Here is a 9564-nt window from a genome sequence, read left to right as displayed (position 1 = left end):
GTGCCGTACGTATGACTAAGGATTGAAGAAATCCCACAGGGCTGTATCAGAAATGGGTGTCCACGCCCCGGCTGCCAACACCAAGCTGCCAAGACCAAGGTCTCCGGCCGAGGGACAGTGATTCAGAGCTCTGGGTGGTGGGAGCCGCTCACCCGCCCCCATCCCTCTGTCGGGGACTCCTGCCCACCCCTATCGCAAGAGAATTACAACAAAGGGAAGATGGCTGTAATCCTGGCAGTGGGGATGGGGGCAGAGCCAGGAAAACACTGTGTTGTCATCCTTTTTGTGGCTGCATCTTTACCCCCTGCTGTTGTGCTTTGGGAAAGAGAGCTCACACATAACTTGCCATCCTACAGAGAAATGCCTCTCGGACTTGCGGGCTTTAAAGATTATCCATAAATTAAAACTAAACAAAAGCTGAGGAATTTAGATTAATTACAGAGTAAAGATTGATTCCTTAAATGATTAGCTTTTTGAAAAATTATCTGTTTCCCTTATTTTGCCTAATTTGGCTGCAGACAGGCCGTTGTCCTCAGTTCAGACCTTGAGAGCCACTGTCCAGAGGGCTACGTGGTCAGGATGAGGAAGCAAGCAGGATGGCCCCGTGGGAGAGAATGTGGGTGCTGCTACACTATGGCCCTACTCCATGCTCACTGCCCTGGGCTGAGTCACAGACCTTTCTTTTGATTTAGTTGCCCTCTTATAAAATAAAGGATCTAAAATAGATTATCTCTAGAGCCCTTTCCAGCTTTACAATTCTGTGAGTCTCTACTTAAACTTACTGAGATCTGGGGCTTTCCCTTTTACTAAGTCACCTAGCTGACGCTAGGTCACCCTCACCCGCCGGAAGCTGAGTCATTCAGGCTGGAAACCTCATTGTCTTCTTTGCCTCTTTATCTCAATAATTTTCCAAGTACAGACAGTTGTTTAAAATTCTTTCACCTTCATCCCTAGTTACTGTTAAATGAAGTTTAGCCTAAAGCAGCTTATATATTTTAAGTTCAGCCTAAAGGTTTCTCTGTACATCGTGAGCTATAACAAGTGGAGGTGTAAACAGACCATAGCCTACACTTGTGTCAATTACTGAGTTTTGGCCAATCAAATGTAGTCATTTGTTCAAACCTTGTTCAAATAAGGCAAACCCCAACCTGTAACCAGTCCAGCTGGTTCTGTACCTCAGTACCTCAGTTTTCTGTGCATCATTTTCCTTCTGTCCATAAATCATCTTCCACCATGTGGCTGCACTGGAGTCTCAGACCTACTCTGGCTAGGGAGGCTGCCCAATTCATGAATTGTTCATTGCTCAAACAACTTTAAATTTAATTTGGCTGAAGTTTTCCTTTCAACATCACTGTCTTAAACAAATTTGCATTTCTGCTGTTGCCTAACCAATCCTTTCTCCTGCAGTGTCTCCTATCTCAAATACACCATCAACACAGTTCTTCCTAAGACATCCATTTTATCTTGTTATTTTTCTATGCAGACATCTAGCTGGGATGGTGTCTTAGTATGTATATTAGTCAGGGTTCTCTAGAGGGACAGAACTAATAGGATATATATATATATATATAAAGAGCTGATTATTAAGTATTAACTCACACAATCACAGATCCCACAATAGGCCATCTGCAAGGTGAGAAGCAAAGAGCCAGTCTGAGTTCCAAAACTAAAGAACTTGGCGTCTGATGTTCAAGGGCAGGAAATATACAGCACAGGAGAAAGATGTAGGATAGAAGACTAGGCCCAATCTAGTCTTTTCACGTTTTTCTGCCTGCTTTATATCCTACCTGCACTGGCAGCTGATTAGATGGTGCCCACCCAGATTAAGGGTGGATCTGCCTTTCCCAGCACACTGGCTCAAATGTTAATCTCCTTTTGCAACACCCTCACAGACACACCCATGATCAATACTTTGCATCCTTTAATCCAATCAAGTTGACACTCAGTATTAACTGTCACAGTTTGTTTATGCTGCTGTAACAAAATATTACAGACTGGGCAATTATGAATTATAAGAAATTATAATTATAAAGAACAAAGATTTATTTTCTCACAATTCTGGAGGCTGGAAAATTCAAGAGCAAGGCATGGCAGATTTGGTTGTATGGTAAACATCCCATCTGTGCTTCTAAGATGGCATCTTGAACACCTCCTCCTCTGGAGAGGAGAAAAGCTCTGTCCTCATAGAAGAAGGTGAAGGGGAAAAAAGGGTCAAATTCCTTTTGCCAAGCCCTTTTATAAGGGCACCTAATCCATTCATGAGGGCAGAGCCCTTAAAACTCAGTCACCTCCAAAAGGCCATACTTTACAACACTGTTGCATTAGGGATTGAGTTTCAACATGAAATTTGGGGAATGGGACAAAACCATTCAGACCATAGCAGTCTCAACTCCTGTCTTCAGTTGCTCAAAGTAAATATTTTATTGTAGCCTAATTTGTTTCCTTCTTTTCTCCACTAAACACTATATACAGTTCAATTCCAAGCCACCTGTGATTATACAGAATGATAGTAAACCTGAGGTTCCTCCTTAACTATCTATGCTGCTCTAATATTGTGCCCTCTGTGAGGGGATTCTGTAGCAAATACTGTCTATTTTCAGCACTTCTTCACATACCAAGTAGCACTCTTACCTGTTTCACAAATCTATATGTGAAACATATAGATTCACATATAGACACTGGCTCACAGATTATCTCTCAGAATTCATGGAAGCAGATTTTGCATCACTTTTATATCTTCCCCAACTATCTTGTATATTAAATCCATGTACATTGTAGATGCTTAATGAATATTTGTCATTTGAAAAAGAAAATGTGCACTTTTTCTGTCATTTCACCCTATCCTCATTTTTTGTGTACCTTCTATTTAGCTTCTATTGGTGCCTTTCCAAGAGAATGCATCTGAAACGTAAGGTGAGCAGAAAGAATGCCAGAAATCACATTTCTTTAAGTATGCCTTTCTCTCTAATATACATGTATTTTGACATAGACTTCTAGAGGAAAGCTGTCATCTATGTGACTTAACCACTCAGAGAAGTGACAGGGACCCTGAAAATTTAAGGTTTTTAAAAAAATGAGAAAAGGGCAATATTAAGTTTGACCTGCCTGCCGCTTTAGAGGAAGGCCTTGCCTGCTCCTCACATCACACACCACATGCTGTCACATACAGGCTTGGACAGGCCTAGTGGCTTTTTCTAGAGACCATACCCAAGTTGGGGAAGGTATAAGAACTCTAAAAATAACACCACAAATATAAAGCCTAGACACGAGACTAGATTGTAAGAGAGAGAAGTTGTCTAAGAAAATAAATTTATTTGCTAAATAAATTAAATTCAGCAACCAGACATATGGCTCTTCACTTTGTTCAATATTAGGGCAAACAGACCTATGTTCAAGTAGATTTTCTTTTCCAACTAACCCAGCCTGTACTCAAGTAACCTAGGGCCAAGGCAACAGATAAGTTAGGACTAAAGTCTAAGTCATGTTCTAATTAAGGAAAGGATCAGTGCCAGAGACAAGTGTGATTGGGGGCTGATTTACAGCTGTGAAATCATGGGACAATCAGAATTACCAGCTGGGACTGTGGTGGGAAATACCATTCCTCTTTTATGATATGCTCCTACAGAATTACGAGAGAGAAAGAGCCCGTTTGAATCACCTGATTCCCAGAGTCTAGAATTTAGTAGCTATAATTATATTTCCTATATAAGTTCATTTGAAGTATGAGGAATATGAAAATTAACATACAATTATATGGTAATTTGGAAGCAGTCTGCCAAGGGTAATATTCATAACCCAAAATCAATCTAGCAATTTTACATAAATTATCAGGAGAATTTGAACCGAGGCAGCCTGGAATATTGGAAAAGCAGAAGACCAAAGTTTTGTTCCTGTATACCACAGACTTGCTATAAGACATTGTTGAAATTATCTATCATGTGAATTTCAATGTTTCACAGTTTGAGTTATTACAATTAGGTTTCTTAATATAATGCCTAGCATACAGAATATATGCTCATTAAACAAATGAAAAATCCCATTCCCCAAAAGATTGTACCTCAAAGGTGTTGTATTTGCAATTACTGGGAGCTAGCACTTATGGGTACTAGTCTGTGCTTAAGCAGATGATCAGGTAGCCTTCTCTTGGTTGGGGATAATAAAGATGCCCTCTTAGATCAGCTGTCTACAAATATGTATGTGACTTTGCTAAGCTAACGGCAGTTTTTGATAGTGCATTTTTACATGTTTAAGTTCTATGTATACATTTCTCATTATTCAAAGAAATTTTGTATAGATAAAATATCTGAGAGAAATCCCTTTTAATTTACCCCATAAATGGGCTCACTGTTTAGTTCTCAGGTCTGCTATACTCTATTCAATTGCATTTGTAGCAAAGTCAAATGCCTTCACATAAATGCCATGCCAGTAACAAGAAGAGGGCGTAAAAGAGGTTGTTGGGATTAGACACTCACATTGTTACTAAGTTGTTACTTAGCTCTAGTCTAATAGCTGGTGCCACATGTGAATGGAAGAAATGGTGGCAACATATTTTCTGATTTTTTTTTTAAGCTCCTGGAAATTCAGATAACTATGTGAAACCACATAGTATGGTTTTCAAATTTTTTAAAAACCCTGCATGGGGGAAAAATCAACCACCACAAAAAAAGCTTATATCTTTACCACCCTTGTTTTAGAGACTCATCCAAAAGGTGATAAAATAGAAGTTCATATTTATTTCTGTGCCTATCCTGGTTTCCAAACCATTTGAGTCTCATTTTCCTCTGGAGGTAGATTTCCTATGCTCAAATGCTGACTCATAATCCCTGGTAAATAATTAACCTTTCTGTGTGGGAGAAAGACTCTCAGATGGCCCCCAATGACCCATATTTCCTACTGTTCACACATAATCTTTTCTCTTGAATGTGGACAAGAGCTATAACTTGCCTTTTAAACCAATTAAATATGTCAAAGGTGTTAGGATATCACTTTCGTATCTATGAAAGATTGTGACTTTTGTCATGCTGGCAGACTCTCCCTCTTGCTGGCTTTTATGAAACAAGTTGTCATGTTGGGGAGGCCCGCATGGCATCGAACTGTTGATATTCACTGTGAGCCACCAATTAGGAATCCAGGCCCTCGATTCAACATCCAAAAGGAACAGAATCCTGCCAACAACAACCTACATGAATATGGAAGCAGATCCTTTCCCTATCAAGCCTTCAGATGAGACCCTAACCCTGGCCAAACCTTGAATTGCAGCTTCATGAGAAACCTTAAAACAGAGGTCCCCATTAAGGCATGCCCTGATTCACAGAAAATGTGAAGTTGTTTAAGCCACTAAGTTTTTGATCATTTGTTGAATAGTGATAGATAACTAATACATCAGATCCTACTTTTCTCATCTCTGAAATAGGAAAGAATAGTATTCTACCCTGCCCCAACATGTGCTGTTTTGAGAGTTAAATGAATTAATATCTTTAAAGTACTTAGAACAGTGCCTGGCACATGTGAGTGCTCAAGTGTTGGGTGTCTTTTCCTCAGCCACATCCTAGAGATTAAGTCAAGTATCTTAGCAAAGAAGAGTAGTAGACAGAAGCAAAAGAGGCTGTTTCTGTGCGGCTTCAAGCTCAAGTGACAAATTGTGACATTATTTTAGGCAGAGGAAAGTTCTTTCCCACTTGTGTTCCACCATGGGGCAACTTTGCTGCAGAGCCTGATAGAGCTGTAGGGGTGCTACAGAAGCCATGGGAGCTGTGCCCTCATCAGGTAGATGGGTGGCCTTACCCTCGATGGACTGGGCAGTGAAAAGGAAGCCCAAGCACAAGATCATAAGTGGATCTATTCTTGAGCACTTCTAACAAAATCTCTGGGGAAACTCAGAAACAACTGAGTCATCCTGTGCTATGTGCCTCTGAGAGATACTGAGTCCACTCATTAAGATTTGTAGCTGAAGCCAGGTGCGGTGGCTCACACCTGAATCCAGCACTTTGGGAGGCCAAGGTGGGTGGATCACTTGAGGTTAAGTGTTCAAGACCAGTCTGGCCAACATGGTGAAACCCCATCTCTACTAAAAATACAAGATTCGCCAGGGTAAGTGGCACACACCTGTAATCCCAGCTACTCAGAAGGCTGAGACAGGAGAATCGCTTGAACCCAGGAGGCAGAGGTTGCATTGAGCCGAGATTTTGCCACTGCATTCCAGCCTGGGACAACAAAGCAGGACTCCAACTCAAAAAATAAATATTTGTAGCTGAAACCTCTGTTAAGCCTTGTAGTTAAGCAAGGCTGATAATTCCAGCAGGCGAAGGGACAGGGTCTGTTTTCTATCTAGTTTATTCCTGTATTCCCAGAGCCTAGGGGAATATGATATACTCAATGTTAAATAAATGTTGGTTAAATGACATTTGTGTTACATCAATAATTGTAAATTGTTGCTTCATATTTGGAGATGGCAGCACACTTTTCACAGACCATTCTGTGACCTTACACTTTGACAATAAAGGAAAGAAAATGAGTAATTACATTGGGATAGAAGCTTACCTGCACACAGCTACTTTGGAACATTTCAGGGAACAGAAGCAAGCTGGTCTTCAAGGTCAATGGATTATTTTCCACTCCACTGAAATATCTAAGGTGACAAACTAAGCTAATTTGTCTTTCTAAGACAGAATATTTCTTAAAGATATTTCCTTAGGGTAAATGAAAGTAATGCTCTCCATTCCTATTCATTTCATAGACACGAAATAAAAGTCACAATCCTTCATAGACATGAAAGTGATATCCTAATACCTTTGACATATTTAATTAGTTTAAAAGCAAGTTACAGCTCTTGTCCTCATTCAAGAAAAGAAGATTATTTGTGAACAGTAGGAGACATGGTCTTTGGGGGCCATCTGAGAGTCTTTCTCCCACACAGAAAGGTTAATAATTTACCAGGGATTATGAGTCAGCATTTGAGCATAGGAAATCTACCTCCAGAGGAAAATGAGACTCAAATGGTTTAGAATAAAAAAAGTAACCATCATTACTTTCATTCATCCTTAGTTATACAAAGTGATTTAGGATGTATTTAGGGTGTCAAAGATGGGACTGGAACAGGAGAAAGAAATGTGTTTATGCAAGTCAATAATTAAGGATTGATATTAATAATCACTCAGTGTAGATCAAGTTGTTGCAGTAAGAAAGCCTCTATCACATAAGCCTTGAAAGTAAAAAATGTAGATTTTGGGGAGTTTTTCCACCAAAAGAAGAACTGGATGTCTTCCAGAGCATGGATGAAGGAATAGTAAGACCTAAAAAGGAGCTCACTTTCTAACTTGCTTCTCCGGTATGCAAACGGTTAAAGGTAAGCATGCTCTCCATTCCTATCAGCTTACAAAGCTGAAGCTAGTACTTGGCAAATGGCTCCCTGATTCATCTATAGACTGACTTTTTTGGGGGAGGGAAACAAAACTCTAGGAAAGGTATGTTTTCATTTCCTCTTCCTCAAAGTTGGGAAATCTGACGTCTATTCAGTGGTATTGAAAGGCAAGTCATCTGGGTGGAGCACAATGTTATAAATTTGTTTCTTTGGTAATTTATGAGGTCTTGTGGAATCACCTATTAAAAGCAACCCTGGAATGAGCAGTGTTTTATTTAGAATAATGGACAGTTGGTAGCAGAAGACGATCTGCAGTATGGGAATAGGATATTCCAAGGGCCTCAAGATGGTGAAAGGATTGAAAGGGAAGATGCAGGCCTCCAAAGTCTACCGCTGTATGCATACTTCCTATTTGTTGCAAAGTCTTGAGAAGCAAATTCTTCCACCCAGTAGCCCTGTCTGTTTCTCTGGTTCTTTTTTCTCTGCTTCTGTGTCTGTGTCTCTGTTTTTTTCTTAAATTTGAATTACACAGTAATGTGTGATATATCAAAATTATACAGGTTGCAACTCTTGACATCATCATCCTCAATTTGCCTTGACACCCTGGAGCAAATTTTTATCCATGTAGAAGTTTCATTGGGTTTCTGGACACAAAGGAAGAACCAAAGTATTTGCCCTTAATATCCTTTTTATAGAAATTCTGGAGCCAGCTTCGCTGGCATTTAGTGCTCCCTAAGGCATTATGACTTTTCATATTACTTATATTTCATAAATAGGAAGGGCAATAAAATCAATTTCTGAGCCAGGACCAGAGTCTGGGACCACTGACTCCCACATAATGTGATTTAATTAACAAGATATTGAGAACAAACACACTCAAACAAAAACTAGATTAACTCTACATTGACTTGCAGTTCACTTGTAAGATGCTTTCATTTCCAACCTGAAATGGAAAAATCTACCGCAAGCCCACATGAGTCATGCATTATAGCCTATATCACTGCAACCCAAATGCCTTGTCATCTTCTCTGGATGTTTAATCTGTACCCAAGTCTTTCTCAGATACTCCAGAGTTGAATTAGCTTGCCACACCCTGATTCTGCTCACCCACTTCTCAGTTTATCTTATACAGAGAAATATTATAAACAGCATATGCTTCTATTTATTTCCCTTCTTAGTGAGGTCACACAATAACATTCCTCAGAAAAACTGAACAGTCTAATGCCTCAGTACTAAGATAACTTCAGTTGCTTCCCACATTTGGTTAAATGCCTTTAATGTTCGTAAAAGAACAAACATTTGTGAAGTAGGGGGAAAAGACTTCAGAAAGAAACAGAAGGCAAATTGTACTTTACAGAGTTAGATGAGGCAAAGTACATCAAAGTAAATGCACATGATCTAATCGTGTTGTGCAAGCTCATGGTTTATGAGACCCTGTCTTGGCGTAATGAGAACGCAGCATGAAAGCTTCCTTGAGTTTGCCTAAGAAGTCTGAAAATACATGGATCTTCAGATCAGGGACAGGGTGGAGACAGCTGGGAAGTAGATGATAAAGAAATAATCTACTGAGAAGAGGGATCTGTCACCCAGGCTGGAGTGTAGTGGCATGATCTCTGCTCACTGCAGCCTCCTCCACCTTTCAGGTTCAAGCAGTTCTCTTGTCTCAGCCTCCTGAGTAGCTGAGATTACAGGTGTGTGGTGCCACAGCCGGATAATTTTTCTATTTTTAATATAGACAGGATTTCGCCATGTTGGTCAGGCAGGTCTCTACCTCAAGCGATCTGCCTGCCTAGGCCTCCCAAAGTGCTGAGATAACAGACATGAGCCACTGTGCCCAGCCAAGAAAGTTCTTTTTTACCGCTTATGGGGTCCTGAGGCATAAGGAAAGCTGCGAATATCCACAGTAACTTCTGGCCTCAGCCAGATTATTTTTTCAATAAGAGCAGATGTGGGGAACTAGAAGGGTTGAAACTAGATCACACAACAAGTCAGGAAAAATATTTTTACTTTCTACCTTCTGCTCTTGCCTTAGCCCTTGAAGTCTTGGCTTCAATGCCAATCTTTTGCTTTGCTGTTTTCACTAGCAGAGGCAAGTTGAAAAGTCATGAGTCCATTTTGATAACTGCAACTGAACTAAGCTAATTTTAGGTGAAGTGCCCCCTCCATATTTGTGTAATGCAACTAAAATTATTTCAAATCATTTT

Source organism: Aotus nancymaae, unplaced genomic scaffold, assembly GCF_030222135.1.
Source record: "Aotus nancymaae isolate 86718 unplaced genomic scaffold, 86718_ANA_hifiasm-v0.15.2.pri h1tg000040l, whole genome shotgun sequence".
Classification (NCBI taxonomy): Eukaryota; Metazoa; Chordata; class Mammalia; order Primates; family Aotidae; genus Aotus; species Aotus nancymaae.
The sequence above is the reverse complement of the archived record's forward strand: the minus strand, read 5'-3'. Positions refer to the sequence as shown.